This window comes from Urocitellus parryii, chromosome 1, assembly GCF_045843805.1.
Source record: "Urocitellus parryii isolate mUroPar1 chromosome 1, mUroPar1.hap1, whole genome shotgun sequence".
In the NCBI taxonomy this organism is placed as follows: Eukaryota; Metazoa; Chordata; class Mammalia; order Rodentia; family Sciuridae; genus Urocitellus; species Urocitellus parryii.
The window spans coordinates 93,222,276-93,229,083 of record NC_135531.1 but is presented as its reverse complement, the minus strand read 5'-3'; the positions used below and the strand labels follow the sequence as shown (position 1 = coordinate 93,229,083).

Genomic DNA, 6,808 nt, shown 5'->3' with positions numbered 1-6,808 from the left:
TGCAGGAGCTCCCCTTACAGGTGAGGGATCCTTCAAGAGGCCAAGAATGCACATTTTCCTCCCTGATCCTAACAGAACAACTGGAAGTTGGAGACTCAGCCCTCCTCCCATGGAGAGTATCCCACAGGTCTGACTGCCCCTGCCCAACCTGATCCCATCTGTTTGGTGCTGTTTGGAGAGTCAGCAATTCTGGAGACCAGGCCAAGTCCAGCAGAGGAGGGCCTGGCCTCCCCTCACTGTAATTATCTGTCTCATAAAAAACAGGCATTGAACTTCATAAAACCAATTAATACTGCAGGGCCAGGGCACAAGAGCAAGCAGGAGTCCAGCAGTTCTGGTGACAGTGGGAGCCAAGGACATAGCAATACCTGACAGCTCCCAGCCAAAGAGACCCCCCCACACCTTCCACCCAAACAAAGCTACTGCAGATGCAAAAGAAGAGGCTGATATCAGACCCAGGGAAGGACTGGCTGGCTGACAGAAGCGGTGAGCACTGGAGTGGTTCCTTCCCTTTTGTGACCAGCAACCCAAAAGAATCTGGTTCCTCCCCCATCAGCTCTCTCTGTTTCCAGAAAACCTCAAGAGCTTCCCATCAAGTTGCCAAGGCAACCACAACCCTGCAAGATTCACAGTGATATTGGAGAGAGAGCAGAGACTGACAGGAGCCCCAGACAGGATGCCAGGGTGAGGGTACACAACTGAGGATAAACAGGGAGGCAGGGGTTTCAGGCCAGACCAAGCAGCAACCCCTCCCTGTTCAGCTAAGGCTGTATTTTCCTGCAAACTGTGAGCTTATTTCACATGCCCAGTCCCATGTGGGTGTGAAGACAGCAACAAAGCTTCTTTCCCTGTCAGGTGGAGGTGGGATTGGTGCAGGGGAGGGCTCTTCTATAGCCTCCCAGTATGGCAGACACTCAGCTCCTGGCTCAGCCTGTCAGCCAAGGGTATTCTGCTTTTAAAGGCAGTGGGACTTTCTTCTATAACTACCTGCTTTCCATGATGGCCCCCTGCTTTCCATTCTAAGGGATCATGGGCACAGGCCTTGGTGAAATCAGACAGAAGTGGGCTTGTCTCTTGACTTGGCCATTTTTTTCTTTTCTTTTCTTTTTTAAATTTATTTAAAAAATATTTTTAGTTGTAGATGGGCATAATACCTTTATTTTTTTTAAATTTATTTTTATGTGATGCTGAGGATCGAACCCTATGCCTCACATATACAAGGCAAGCGTTCTACCACTGAGCTTCAACCTCAGCCAGGCAGGGTCATTTTCTAAGACTCCATGCATGACCTTGGGGAAGTTAATTCTCTCTCAGTGTCAGTTTTCTTCACTGAAAAGGAGGATAACATGATAAACTTCCAGGATTTAATAATACCACACATATAATATGTGTTTGTACATGGATTTAAATTTTACCATCAGTACTTCTATCTTGATTTTTATTATCACTAAGTGTGTACCTCCACTTATTCATCTGTACAATAGGAATCACAAGCTAGGCATGGTGGCATAGGCCTCTAAGCCCAGATGTTTACAAGACTGCAGAAGGAAGATTTCAAGTTCAAAGCCTGCTTATGCAATGAGTAAGATCCTGTCTCAAGATCAAAAATAAAAAGAGCTGAGGATGTAGCCCAGTGGTAAAGCTACCACCTGGGTGGTTCCTTTCTTAGTACAAAGAAAGGAAAGAAAGAAAGAAATCACAATTAGACCTAATTTAATAGTAGTTTGCAGATGACATGAGAGAAAGCTTGTAAAATGCTTAGACCAATCCTTAGCTGTCAAAAATGCTCTATGAGTAGAAGCCATCTCTATATTTCATTCCTTTCTGGCCCTATCCCCAGGTCTTAAGATTATATACTGGAGGCTGGGGTTGCAGCTCAGTTGTTAGAGTATTTGCCTTGCATATGTGAAGCACTGGGTTCAATCCTCAGCACCACATAAAAACAAATAAATAAAAATAAAGGTATTGTATGTCTACAATTAATATATATATATATATATATATATATATATATATATTTATTTTTTTTTTAAAGGTTATATACTGGGAAGCCATCACAAATGTGACCCAAATGCCCAGCTTTCTAAATGGCTTCTGGGGCTGGGAATGTAGCTTAGTGGTAGAGTATGTGCATACCATGCATTTAATTACCAGAAGAGAGAGAGAGAGAGAGAGACTTCTGAACCTTAAGCAGGAGTCAGTAGTGCAGTGTCAGTGAACTTCCACCTCACTTCCAAACCAAGAATGAACTTCTCTGCCTTCCCTCACTTTCTTCTCAGGAGCCTGAAGTTCCTTAAGCAGGTTGCTGTCTAGCTAATGCCAAGCAGCCTGGAGAAAGGGGGTAAGTAGCTATTTAGAATGGAAAAAAGATTTTGTCACCATACAGAGGGATAGGCTAGGGGAGGGGACACAAGGGAATGGATAAAGTCTAGCACCTCTTAAGGATGCATAAGGTCCTTGTCTTTTCTTGGCTCAGTTGAGGCCTCATTTCAGACATGGCTGATCAAGACAGACTGCTCCAAAATCCTCACCTTCTCCCTAAACACAGCAATACTGCTGTAATTCCAATCACCCTTTAGACTTCTGAAGCCAATTTGGGACTTTGGAACTAATGCCATTTTCCTCCTCCTTGGCCCTTTTCACAGCTCTTTTTGTGTTTTTGTTTGAGTACCTGGGATTGAACTCAGGGGCACTCAACCACTAAGCCATGTCCCCAGCCCTATTTTGTATTTTATTTAGAGAGTCTCAATGAGTTGCTCAGTGCCTCACTTTTTGCTGAGGCTGCCTTTGAACTCAAGTTCTTCCTGTCTCAGCCTCCCGAGCTGCTGGGATTACAGGTGAGCGCCACTGCACCGGGCTTTCCATAGCTCTTTATCTCACTAGTCTAATTGCACAGGTAGGTGTCACAGGATTTGCAGTGTGTGCCACACAATAGAGTGTGGGCTAAAACTTCAGCTGGAGGAACTTGGATGAAATCTCAGGGAAAATATTCTGGTTGAAAGAGCTGAGAGACACAGAGGGAAAGGCCATAGACCTACAGGACTACAAGCCTATGGAATTTGTTTCTCTTCAGATTTTCTTCCAAATGAGGACTCATTCCTCCTCCCTCCTGCCTGAGAGAGCTCAGAATTAATGTTCAGTGTTGTTGGGACCCTAGGGCTTTTGAGGAGGGTGGGAAACCCTACCTCCAACCCCATTCAACCCTGTGACCCTGTGGCATGAGATAAATCCCTGGAAACCTGGGAGTTCCTGCAAAGCCAGACTCTAAGGAGAATGGGTGACTGGTGACTGGGATTGGATGGAAGGGGTAAGATTCGGGGATGACTCCCCTAGAACAAATTCACAGGCTCAGGCCTGTGGACTCAACCCTGTGAGCCACATAGCCTTTGTCTCTGGCTCAGAGGTTCCTTCTTCATACCAGTCACCACAGAAGAAGAATTTGGAGGTGCTAAAAGCCAAAAGACCAGGCTTTTCTTCTGTTGCTATGTAACCCGACAGAAGCTTCATTCTTTTTATATCCATAACTAAATGCACACACAGTCACTTTTACTGGAAAAGAGGCATTCTGAGGGTCAAGTGGCTTTGAGGGGTGATGGGGTAGGGGGTGAGGAAGCTGAGGAAAACAACTCGAAAGAAAAGAGGACAGGATTATGGGAAGGCTTCCCCTTCTGGGCTTTCCTTCACTGAGAGCTGATGCCCATAAAGCCCCAGCTGACCAGGAGTTGTAACACAGGTCTGTAATTCCAGTTACGTGGGAGGCTGAGGCCAGCCTAGACAACTTAGAGAGACCCTGTCTCAAAATAAAAATTAAAAGGGCTGGGGGTATTGCTCAGTGGTAGAATACCCCTGGATTCAATCGCCAGTTCTCTAGTACTAAAGAAAAGAAAAGAAAAAGAGCCCCAGCTGTGTGGACTCCAGCTCAGGAAAGTGCCACAACTCATCACCTGCTTAGCACTCCTTGCCTCAGCCCATCCCTATCCGACTCCCATAGAAGTCCAAATAAGGTCACAGAGGGCTGTGTTGGGTCTGGAAGAGAAAAAGCCATTCTCTACCCTCCCACCAAGAACCTGGTGGTTCAGAAGGAGAACCTAGTAGGCAGGACATAGATAATTATAACACAGATTAATCTGAAATTCTGAAGAAAATTGAGATAGGATCAGCTGCTGGGGACTGGCAAAGGATCAGGAGTTACACTGTCAACAAAGTAGGGCAGAGCCAGACTTGGCCATGGCTCCACAAGGAAACTTGCCTCAAAGCTGATCTCCCAGAGGTAGATGTCAGGTTCCAGCCCAAGGAGTCGCCAGACAAGTTAGAAAAGCCATTTTTCTCTCAATTATCTGCTTCTGCCTGCCAGAAGTTTGCATCTGGTCCCCTCCCCGACCCGCACCTCTGCATGCCGCTCACATACCTCATCCTTCACCTACCCTGCCCAGACTGGGAATTGAATCCAGGGGAGCTCTACCACTAAGCTACATTCCTAGATCTTGCCAAATTGCAGAAGTTGACCTTGATCTTGAAATCCTCCTGACTCAGTCTCCTCAGTTGTCTGAGTTACAGGTGCACCCAGCTTGAATCCAGTTCTTTTTTTTTTTTAACATTTAAAAAAAATTTTTTAGTAGATGGACACAATACCTTTATTTTATTTATTTGTGTGGTGCTGAAAATCCAACCCAGTGCTCCATGAATGCAAGGCAAGCCACAACCGCAGCCCTGAATCCAGTTCTTGAATGGTCTGAACTGCTTCCCTTCACATTGATATAAGGACAGACAAAATTTCTCACTTTCTCTGCCTCAAGGTAAAAAACGTCAGCACAAAATCCTCTCCTGGGGTGACCCAGGAGCGCCCCCTGCTGTCTGGCTTGCTGAAGCCAGTTGGGGGTGGGGAAGGAAGGACTGTTAAGAATAGATTCTAGTTGTAGTGCCCCAATCCTATTGGGCAAGAGGCCCCACAACAAAGGACCTGCTTTTGGGCTGCTCCTCTGTACACTGCCAGATTCTGAGTCTGAGCTAGACTTACCCAGGGGAGACAGGGACAAGGAAGAGAAATATATACAGTACAGAGCATATAAGAGGAAGATGTCTAGATTGTCATAATTCAGGCCCTGCAACCTAGTCCCTGGGCACAATTTAGGCCCAGATCTCTGAGGAGGGCTTTCCAACTTGCAGATGTCTCCAACTTCAGAAGAAATATCATACTCCATGTAGCCAAACTGGCCTCCTCTTCTGGGCCTAAGAAACTAGAAGCTGAGACACACTTAGTGATCATCTATCTCAGAGCTATGAGTATGTGGTGGGGCATCTGCCAGCCTTGGGGTGCACAGGAGGGGAGATCCTGCTTTTCCCCAGAAACTCCCTCAGGGGCCAATGGGACATGTCCACAGTTAGCCCTGGTAGATAATAATAGCTATTTCCAAAAAAGGTCTCCAGACTCCTTGTCTGTAAGCCCAGGAGAGACCACAGATTCCTCAGGTCTTTAGTTCTTACATTCTATGAGTTTATGGGATTCCACAGTCTACCCCTGGGGTTGCCTACTTTATCTTCAAGACCATCTACTCTCCCCCACTCCTTTTCTCAATCTGATCTTTTCTTAAGGGGGTATTGGGGATTCAACCCAGGAGTGCTACATCCCCCAATCCTTTTTATTTTTTCTTTTGAGGCAGAGTCTCACTAAGTTCCTTAAGGCCTTGCTAAATCACTGAGGCTGAACTTGAACTTGTGATCCTCCTGTCTCAGCCTCTGGAATCACTAGGATTATAGGCATGTGCCACCATGCCCAATATCAATCTGTCTTCAATCTATCTTGCTGCAACTTAAATAATAGTAGCTAGAGGAGAGGGTCTTCTCTCTAACATGCTCCATTTCCAAGATCAAAGAGAGAGAGAGAGAGAGAGAGAGAGAGAGAGAGAGAGAGAGAGAAGAAAAAAAGAAAGAGGATGCAGAGAAACTGAGGAGAAAGAAGAAGCAAGAATGAGGTTTGGAGCCAGGTATGGTGGCACATACCTATAATCCCAGCAATTCAGGAGACTGAGGCAGGAGGGCCATAAGTTTGTGGCCAGCCTCAGCAACTTAGCAAGACTCCATCTCAAAAAAATAAAAATAAAAACAACTGAGGATGTAGCTCAATGGTAGAATGCCCCAAGGTTCAATCTCCAGTACTGCCAAAAAGAGAGAGGGCAAGGGTTGAGAGATAACCCCTGACTGGATGGAGAGGAGGGGAATAGGTTTGAGCACTGTTGCTGGTCATTCTCTCCCTCAGCATTTTATAGTTGTATGGACAGACACACACACACACACACACACACACACACACACACACACACACCCCACACCACATACTTAGACTGTGGGGAAGGCCTAGCATGTGTGGGATTGAAGGGGTCAGCTGTCCTCTCTTGCCTCAATGAGTTCCACCCCCACATGCAAAATTACTGTCTTTTTTTCACACCTCCCCTAACCCTGCCTCTAAGCCTTCTAATACTAGGTCTTTGTGTTTTCAAAACAGTTCCTTCCTGAGTGCCACCTCCAGCACATGCAAAACTGAAAGAGCAGGGAATGGAGCCCAAGGGAGCTGGTCTTCTTTCCTCCAGATCACTACCCCATCACATCAAACAGCCTCCCACTTCACTTCCACCTCTTTCATCATTGCCACTGACTGCTGCAAAAGAGCTCTCCCCACCCTGAGCAGTGGGCTGCAGGGACATACCTTTTTCCCAGGGCAGGAGACAGTTTGGTGTTAGGGAAGGAGAGAGGCCTTGAGTAGAAGCATCCCCATAGATGCTGATACCCTCGGGCTCCCTTCCCCCCCATA

The 6,808-nt window shown here is 46.3% G+C and overlaps 1 long non-coding RNA gene across 1 annotated transcript; it reads left to right on the top strand.

Annotated features, from left to right (window-relative positions):
• The first annotated feature begins 470 nt into the window (after positions 1 to 470).
• LOC113191461 (uncharacterized) lies at positions 471 to 6,580 on the top strand. The gene is made up of 3 exons (XR_003301882.1): positions 471 to 486; positions 2,280 to 2,341; positions 6,503 to 6,580. It is a non-coding gene; the product is annotated as an uncharacterized LOC113191461 (long non-coding RNA).
• Positions 6,581 to 6,808: the final 228 nt, after the last annotated feature.